This window comes from Phasianus colchicus, chromosome 1 (genome assembly GCF_987193195.1).
Source record: "Phasianus colchicus chromosome 1, bPhaCol1.hap1.1, whole genome shotgun sequence".
Classification (NCBI taxonomy): domain Eukaryota; kingdom Metazoa; phylum Chordata; class Aves; order Galliformes; family Phasianidae; genus Phasianus; species Phasianus colchicus.
Genome location: NC_143436.1, coordinates 36,408,034 through 36,417,680, shown reverse-complemented (window position 1 = coordinate 36,417,680; position 9,647 = coordinate 36,408,034). Strand labels below are relative to the sequence as shown.

Below are 9,647 nucleotides of genomic sequence, written 5' to 3'. Positions count from 1 at the left end.
TAAAATACCCCTCAGGGAAGAGGCTTTGGAAGCAATTGGCTCTATAGAGCAATGTTTTGTGGCCCAGGAGGAAAAGGACAGAATGGTGGTGAGAAATAAAATCTCCACATGCATTTCCTTTGGCCCCTTTCTTCCTGCTTACAGTAAATGAACTATTAGTGCTAAGCTGAGACAGATCGCTTGGGCTTCCTCTGCAATATCCAGGTTATTCAGTGAGGCAGGGAGCAAAGGTGTAACTTCAGCCATTCTGTCACCTAGGCCATATGTGACGGACCATTGTCTGGACCAGCTGCTCTTGGGTCCAAATGAAAATTCAGTATCTAGAACTTCTGGAGCATAAAGCTAGCTGTGTGGACCTGAGTGCTGCATTCAGGACAAAAGTGCTGATGACTTGATGTTTTTACCACTGTTTGCTCAGGAAGAAGGAGAGTGTTACCACAGCTCTTCCTAGGTTTTAGACCTGTGCTCATTCACCAAAGTATGCAATAACCTGGCTAAATTGTGGTTAAACCCACAGCACCTAGGAACCTCAGTTACAGCTTCAGATCTCACCTGTAATCCTTGGCAGCACTAACTTTTGTGGTTGTTGTTAAGTGTTAAGGAAAAAAACGAGTAAATGGGAGTTACTTTCTTGCCTGTAAGGGTGCAGGTGTGGGACAGACATGATTAGTACATGAAGGAGGCTTGAGATGCAAATGCAGCCCCGTGTTGTAGAAGCCTGTATACCATATGTTATACTTAAAATATTTAACTTAAATGTTCAGAAAATCATACTAAGTAGTAAATATCTCAGTGTACTGCTTTAAAAATTGTGACATTATTAACAAAATTGGTAATTGCATTTGAATTTGAAAGCTTTGATAACTCTGGAATCATATTTTGAGGGCATTTTGTGCCATTAGGAAGGTACCTGGATAGAAGGATGGAAACGTGGATCATAGAGATGGGAAAGATGTCAAGAATCAAGTAATCTGCCCTTCATCCCAATGGTATTAACTAAACCACTCCAGCCAGATGGTGGTTTGGCCTGTTCTTAAGCATCTCCAGCTGCAGAAATTCCATAAAGGCAGTTTATTCCCAAGATGTTTGCAAAGATGTGACAGAAGGGCTAAAATAAGTCTGAATGGATGAAAAAGTTCAAGACTGGAAGGTACAAAAAAAAAACCCAGCAGAACAGCAGGGGTTAATAACATCTTACTGAGCAGGTCCTCACATCTACAAGGAGCTTCTCTGGAACTTAGACTGGGAAAACAAGAAATTACTTGAAACAAGGGAAAGCCTATGAACAGACTGAGACAGCACAATACCTAGTATAAAATTAAACTCCAATGGCACAGAGCACTTATATCAGTGGCAACTGGAGGTCTGGCATACTCATATCCTTCATCAGACACTATCCAGAAAATACCCAGCCTAATCAATTTTAAGGAGGTAATTGAAGATACATATTTCCTTTATTCTGTTACTTCTCTATTCAGATTATACATATGTTGGGAATAAAACCTTTGTTCACACAAGTGCAAAGGCGCTTTTTCAGTGCAGGATAACTGTGCTAACCTGATGCTGCAGGTAGAAATGTGGTGCTATGAAATATCTTCTTTCTTTGATGCCAGGTACCAATGCAGCTCTTTCTGCCAAAATCAGTGATGGGCACTTTATTTTCTATTGCTGTGAGTAAATCTTGATGTTCAGAAAAACACTCCTAATTGTAGATTTGTTTTTCTGAATCTGTGGGTTTTGTACCTCCACTGAATATTAAAGCCCAGACTGGAGAATAACATCTTGGTAACTTATTTACCATTACTGTATTTTTACAGGCCACAAGTACTCGTTCTATGAATGCAGCAGTTTTATACAGTTATGCAATCCATTAAGAGCTGCCAGTGGCTTAATTGCGCTGCAGTCTTGTAGGTGACTATACCATACCACTACATAGCAACCTGCCATGGGTTGCTCAGGCAGAGCAAGTTACTGTGAGCATAGTCACATACCCAGGTTTGCACCCCAGCACTGCCCAGCATGTGGGATCAAGAGAGAGGTTATGGCACAACACAATGGAACCAGCAAGCAGGCCAGGGCCTTTAGAGATGCAGGCGATAGAGGTAGCACATCTGGTTTCCTCAGTAGTGGGCATGCAGCTGGATCTGTGGAGAGGACACACACTGAGGTGCTATTGGTCTGGTGTTAGGAGATGGCCAGGTTGCGCAGGGTGAGCCCTCTGAGAGAAAGGGACCCCTGGGAAATGTGCACAGAGGATGTTGCAGCACTTGGGAAAGGGTATCCAACCAGCACTCTGCAACACTGCCTCTTTGAGCAGTACCATGTTACTTTGCAAGCTGCTAGGACAATTTCTTTCTGTCAGGTTGCACCTGTGCAGATAACATCCAAAGGCTATTTCTTGTGCTGATCCCTCCAGAGCTTGTTATGCTTACAATGCTCAATGTGCCAAATCCTGCATTATTTTCATCACTTCCAACACCTCACCAAGCAAAGCATAATTAGGAAAATTACCCCATAGAGTGGATAAGGAAACAGACAGACCAACCCTGTCACTTCTAGTCATCTTGCACATAACGTGTAATCCTCATGGAACAGTTTTCAGCTCTCACATTCAAAAGGATTATGGAGAATTTGTATTCCTCACAACATGCGTGGTTTTGTACTTCGTTGTCATTCTTGGACATGGTAGATATCCCCCCAGATGCCACCAGATTGGAGACAGGGAGGCCCTGGTAGGAAGCTTTTACCATTGGCTATTACTGAGATGAGTAGGAAGTTCCTCACTATGACTTTTCTTCCTCACTTTCTTTGAGGTATGAGTCACATGCTAAAACTTTAATTTCCAGAGCTGTCTATACAGTCCTGAAATTTGAGCTCTAGGAAAAAGGAATAAGCCCACCCAGAAACTGTCAAGAAGACAGACAACTCCCTGTCTCAGCTGGCAGAGGGAATTCACCCTCCATCCTTGCTTGTAAGCACTGATGTAAATCAGGAGTTACCTTTGTCTGTGATCCCTATCTAGATCTTGTTGGTATGGTCCCATTCCTGGTTCCCATCAATGAGCAAAACTAACAGCAGTGGATGGTCAAATGCAGAGTTCCTACAAAGGCCAAAGGCTTTTGGTAAAGATGATTATGTAATTTATTCCAAGTTCAAATTTTAACCTCAATGCCTTCATTATAATGTTCCATATGGACTTGCCTTAGATTTAATACTTAGGAAAGTTTTTTAAGTTTGGAAAAGAAACTAAGAAAATGCAGGACTTCAACAACCAGGCATGAGATGAGAAGACTTGCAGTCTGTTCAGGATCTGTTGCTCTTGGCCTGGCTTTTATTTCAGAAATTAGTATTAGCCTATGAAAAGGGCTCAGCACCACCTCCTTTTCTTTAAAGAGGAAACATTTCTGTTCCTGCTTTAAATTGCTCCTGCACATGCTTGGCTGCCATGTCAGCTCTACAGCTCTCAAACCAGGTTCAGGTGCATAGCTAGAGTGGTCTCACAGGGAACAGCTGCATTGCACCAACTATCCAGCAGTGCTAATGAAATCCAAAGCTGGGCATTGGAAACTTTCCCTGGCCCAAATGAGGGTAGACACAACTAGAGAGAAGTTAAATTAGATAAAAGGTTAAATTAGAGGGGAAAAATGCAGCTTCTGATGTAGAATTTAATTCTAGCAATTAATTGTTATTTCTACCTCTCAATAGGGCTTTGATCATTTTGGTGCCTGGAGATCTTGCTTTGGACACCACTAGGTTGAAGCTCTGACCTTGGGGAGTTCAGGGGAGCCACCAAGCTGTGAGCTCTACGAAACACAACCAGACCTGGGAAAGAAGAGGAGGCACTTACCCCTGTGAGCAATGGCCTCTACCAGCTCCTGGTGAGGGGCAGAACTGCCTGTTCCTACAAGATGCATGGTGTCAAGGGCATCTTGAATTTTGAAGCTGAATTATGTGAGATGTTGCAAACATACTGACAGGAACTGATCTTCTCTGTGTGAAACCTCTGGTCTTCTAAATCACCATAGATGTTTATTAAACCTCTAGGATGAGAAGCCTGAAGAAACTCTGTCATTTGGATACAATTTTCTGTAGTAATTTGCCTTTTTAGGACAGACTCATGATGACTGCTTAACTTTGGACTTGCTGAGAGGTTGAAACAAGATGCCAAAATACCACAGTCATATGATGGCTGTTCTTGCCACACAATACAGGATCACATATGAAAAGCAGCAAATCACCAGAATATCAGATGGGTGCTTGGCCCACCATATCCAAGCCTTTGTGCAACCCATGGGAATTTGTGAACATTCTTAAAATAAGGAAAGATCCCATCCATATCTCAGGCATTAGTGGAATTACATTCCATGGGTCACAAAAAATAACATGGCCCAGCATGTCTTAAACCAAAGTGAGATGCACTTTTCTTCTATAATTAATACTTCTGTGTTTGTCAGCAAGACTCCAGCAGCATTGGTTCCCAGTGGAAAACTCTGTATAAAATCCTAACAAACAGACCAGTTAAATTGTTGTTTGCTGTTTTCCATCTCCAGCTTGGATACACCAGAGGTTGTATCAGGCTGCACTCAGACAGCACGCTGTTACAACATAAGAAGCATAAAAACAACACCAAATGTTTTACTCAAAGGCAGCCATTTGTACTATTCTCCTGGAGACAGACAGCTATTTTCTCATTATTTAAATAGGACCTAAATCCTATAAGAGAAGCTGCAAGTAACAGTCTCCTTATATCTACAAAGGAGGCTTCCCTAACTGCTGGCTCTAAACCAGCTCTTATTTGACAGCCATGCCATAATTACATCTGGGTCAGGAGACATCAACTGACAAATTTTATTTGGAAACATTAATTGGGGAGAGAAGCAATAACCAGGCAGAGCTAATTATTTGGGATCCATTTTACACTCCCCCAAAGCCTTTCACTGGTTAACAAAGAAATTAACATAAAAAGCATACCCTGAACATTATGGGAGAGAAATACTGCTAAAAGATTAAGCAAAACCAGAAAAATATGCAATGAGCTCTGAAATTTCAGCTGAATGCTTTGGAGTAGGGCAGTGAAGCAGTAGCTTGAAAGTTGTTGTAACAGATGGGGGGATTTGGTCAGTGTGCCAGGAAGGAAAGTTCCCTTTTCCACTTCTCTGGGAGACAGAACACCAACCTGCTCATCCATTTATCTTCATCTTGCTGCATTCAGTGCTAGTTTCTGAACAACTGATCAACAAAAGGGTTATACTTTAAAGTAGCTGATCACAAACTGTACTAAGTTTTCCAAACAATGGTTGCCATGCCCTGAAGCCACAAGATATTTGCTGAAGGCAATTTTTTGGAGCTTCTGATAGTTAAAGCAGATTCCTCAGTGAATGAGATCATCAGTGACTAGGCTGCAGCCATAACATAAGTTGCTGGCCAGCAAGGATCAGAAGAGATGGTTATAATGGTATTACCATCTGTTTGGCTCACCTGGCTGTGTGAGACATGCTAGCCAGTCATTTCAGTGCCCAGGCTATTTCGGTGACTTGTATGACACGATGTAAATTTAAGTAAGTTCAGACATGGAAACAAGGACTTTCAGGGAAGAGTTTCAGACTGCCAAGCTTCTCACTCAGCATCTATGCTTCTCACCTCATCTCTGCACATACCTGCTGTGGAATGAGTGTTCCCGCAGGGCCCCCAGCTCCTATCTCTCCTTCGGCTTCAGAGACAATCTAGGGAGAACAGGTGCTCAAATCAGATACGTGGTGCTGAGCAGGATGACGCCTCCTGTGTGACCTGTGGAAGAAATACACTTCCCAGAAAAGCAGCTCTGATTGCTGTGGCACCACGACAGTACCTCAGAGAACAAGCGCTTCAGTAGGCCGTATCAAGGACAAGCCATCTGCCATCTGATACACTGCTAAAATGTTACGGCAAGCACAGGCCTGGCCCCACCCCAAGAGCAAAGCCCTTCAAATCCCAGGGTAGGAAGAGAACGTATACAACAGAAATATGAGAGCTCTACCATTTCTGAAGCAGTTTATCATCGGATATGTTTGGAGAAAGTTTTGTTTCACTGAAGGAGGGTTGTAAGACCAGATCTGAGGTTCTCTCCCACTTTGTCAGGGGGATAGATAAAACATCAGCTGATCAAAAAGAGGTTGCTCTACATCACTGTGCTGCAGAAATAAACAGCATGGTTTGGGGTTGTTTCTGTGAAATGCAGAGGGCTGGCAGCCACTCACACCAATGCCTTCTGGCCTGGAAATAGGCCAAGTACTGTCACAGCATTGAGGCAGTTGGGATCAGGAGTGACCACAGAGCTCTCACACTTTCAGAAGCCCAGTGATCTTATGTGGCATGGGGGAAGGAATAACAGGAGAGGGAGATGGGGCAGAGAGGGGGCATGAACTCATCTAAGGGTGGGGAGAAGAATAAATCATACAAAAAGTGGGAGGACATCCAAACAAAAGGAGAAATTAAAAAATAGCCTGGGCAGAGATGGTCATAGGGAAGTAAGTCTGAGAGGATTTAAGAGCACAGAACAACTTTTATCTCTACATTCTTCTTTTATGGATTTTAGTTAAACAGTGTATATCTAACATAGATTACAGCATTGGCTCAGTTTAGAAAACCAGGTTGATAGTCCACCAATGGTTTAACCACTTTATAGTGTACAGGTTAGTCATCAATGCCTACCCACAAGCCATTCCTCTTTATGCCATCCCTCTTCTCTGAGCAGGGCTGGCACAGCTGGTGGTGCTTACAGCAGCGCTGGCATTTGCACAACAGCATGGCCATGGAGAACAGCTGGGGTCTTGCAAGAGGGTCAGTGCACCCTGCTCTGCATATTCAGCTGCTGATGTTCTTTGGGTGCAATTGCCTACATATCCATATGCGCACACCTACAGCATCCTGCAAATCATTCCTGGAGAAGAAGGGCAGTACCTCAAACCACTGAAGATCATAAAAAAAAAAAAAAAGTTCACTAATTATTTGGATAATTGGGATTATGAAAAAAATTAACCAGATAAGTCTATTTAAGATGGTAAACTGGCATTCTCATCCCTTTTCCTACCAAGGTTCCCAGAAGTCTGTGCTTACAGCAAGCTTCAAAACATCTAATGCTCCTCAGGAGAGAAGAAAACTTTGCAGTCACCAGTGTCAGGCCAGTTCCTGATGCTTTACAGTCTCCTTCACAGTTCTGAGCGTTCATTTCAAAATACTGAAGTTAATGCATTCCTAGAAAATATTAAAAGATCAACATAGAGGTTCTACAACAAACAAGTTTTTGTTCCTACATGGCTTTTCCCCCTAAGGGCTACAGATCATTTAATGGAAGGATTGGTTATTTTGAAACGAAGTGTTCATTACAGTATTTTCATTGACAGTTCAGTGAAACTGTCAGCTCTTCTCTCTCTAATTGCTTTTGATCAACAAAAGAAGAACACGAGCTCTTAAAAGAAAATTATTTTGACACAGCTATAACTGCTCCCTTTTTAAAGAGGCTGATGTAGAAAAAAGCAATCAGACAATGGCAGTGAGAAGAGAAAAGAAGAAAAAGAATTGAATGTTTTCCTAAACAATCTATTGTTACTTCAGTATTTCCATAGTAAAATGAGATTACTCCAGAAGACAAATTCAGGTGTTCTTCAGCCAAGTCTGCTAGAAGAATTCACGTGGCTCTGCTCCTGCCTATAGAACAGGCCAACCCCCAACCAGTTGTAGGGGAGAAAGTTGTTAGCTCCTGTTACCTGAGCTTCTCAATGGTGCCATTCAGTCAAGTTACAGAGTCTGACTTGGAGATTGTGGTCAAACCTGCCATGGCATACCAGAAATTGCATTTAGGCTACAACTCCAGTCATAACACAAGTAGCAGCCATGTAAACCTAAACCACAGCGGAAAGTGTGATCTGCTAGTGCTTGCATTTTAACAGATTCCTGACAGGCACCCTGCATGAAATAATCTTGATAATTCATTAAGTATTAATACATCACATGGAAAGCTAACTAATAACATGCTCCTTTAAAACTTAAATAGAGATTCTTGTTCACTTTTAGTTCTTTTGTTTCCTCCAAATGCTGAAATACAGAAGGGAGGGGAGAAAAAAAAAACTTGAAACCTGGAATTTTTTTATCTTAGAATCAGAACAGAAGGAAGAACTCACACATTCAGGAAAAAAAGAGAAGCATCCAAACATTGAAAAACCACCAACTCACATTCATTACGTCCCAGTGTGATCCAGGCTCATGGGTGTCAGCACAGCTCAAGGAGAAGATTCAACACAAGTCTCCCCCAACTCACCTGCCTCCTGCTCTTCTGCAGTATTTATTTCCTGAACCCCAGTGCCTCCTCCCTTCTCCTCAGAGTACACCATTCACACAAGTGCACTGGAAGGACCTAACATCCACCACAAGCCCAGTCCTCCCTCCTGGCTCAAGGCTCCTTTCCCAGAGCTTAGAGCACCAGCATTACTTCCCTCAGGAAAAGCTCCTGTGAGGAAGCAGATCCTCTACAGCAGTAATGCTGTGGTGGAAGAAGCTACTACTCCCCAACTGGAGAAGCTAGATCTAATATATGATATCATCAAAGAGAAAGTAGTGACATCTGTTGTTGAGCACATTTGGTTCAGGCAGCTGTGCCATGCTCTTTGGAAAGGACATTGGTGTCTGGGTTATGTGTTGTTGTACTCCTTAGTCTTCACAAGAGCCCTGATTTCTCAACATTTAAGATTAAAATTGATTTTGTTTGTTTTAAAAATCCAACTGTTTGTAAATAGCATGCAGGGCTTTTTTTTTTTTTTTTTTTTGCTTTTTTTTTAAATCTCCTAGTCACAATGGTCACACTTGGGATTTCAGGAGAAAATGTGCTCAGGTTTTCCAAGCACCAAATTGTTCAGACTAAAGTACCTAATTGTGGATTGAAAAACTTAAATTCTCACACACTGGTTCGAAAAACGTGGCTACCCTTTCCCTGGTTCTATGCAGCAGTGAGGATGAGGCAGCTGTGAGAAAATCAAAATAACAGAGAGCGTCCCTTAGCCAGAAAGAGCTGGTGTTGGTAGACAAAACAGAGTCTCTGGGGAGAAGGAAGAGGATATCTGTGTTTAGCTGAGATGAAGTGACCAGGTGTGAGACCAGGAGGATAGGAAGACACCTTTGTCATGTTAAATCCATATGTTGTGTGAAATTCCCATCCAAATGTAACCCATTATTTCAAATAGCTGCTCCTGGGGTGCACAAGTACCTTTGAAGCTGAACTGCAAACTCCAGAAGAGCAGGAGGAAAGCAGGAACACCCAGCTGAGAGCCTTTCTCTGCCTCATCTAGCCCATCCATTTCACAACACATTTGAGCTGGGTAAAAAAGTGTTTTCATCATTCTGCAGAAAGATTGCATTTTAGAAAATCACATCAGGCTTCACACAATCCCATCTCCTCCCTGGTCTTGAAGAGTGAGGCTGTTGATGCAGATAAAGACTCACAGGTTCTGCCAGACCTTTGACACTCTGCCAGGGCAGGGCCTATAAATAATCAAGTGTAAGAACTGGAGGAGCCCACACACCCCAAATACTATATCTGAATCTATATCTGAATCCTGCAGTGATAGCAAACTTCCTTTACTTTCTGATGGTTTTATTTTTTCCTCCTTGATCTA

At 42.4% G+C, this 9,647-nt stretch overlaps 1 long non-coding RNA gene across 2 annotated transcripts; it reads right to left on the bottom strand.

Annotated features, from left to right (window-relative positions):
- Positions 1–6,025: 6,025 nt before the first annotated feature.
- LOC149919503 (uncharacterized) lies at positions 6,026–8,764 on the bottom strand. Of its 2 annotated transcripts, none has more exons than XR_016463617.1 (3): positions 8,297–8,764; positions 7,070–7,233; positions 6,026–6,948 (listed from the first exon to the last, which is right to left on the bottom strand). It is a non-coding gene; the product is annotated as an uncharacterized LOC149919503 (long non-coding RNA). The 2 variants fall into 2 exon arrangements; XR_016463618.1 differs by having other exon boundaries at positions 7,096–7,233.
- Positions 8,765–9,647: the final 883 nt, after the last annotated feature.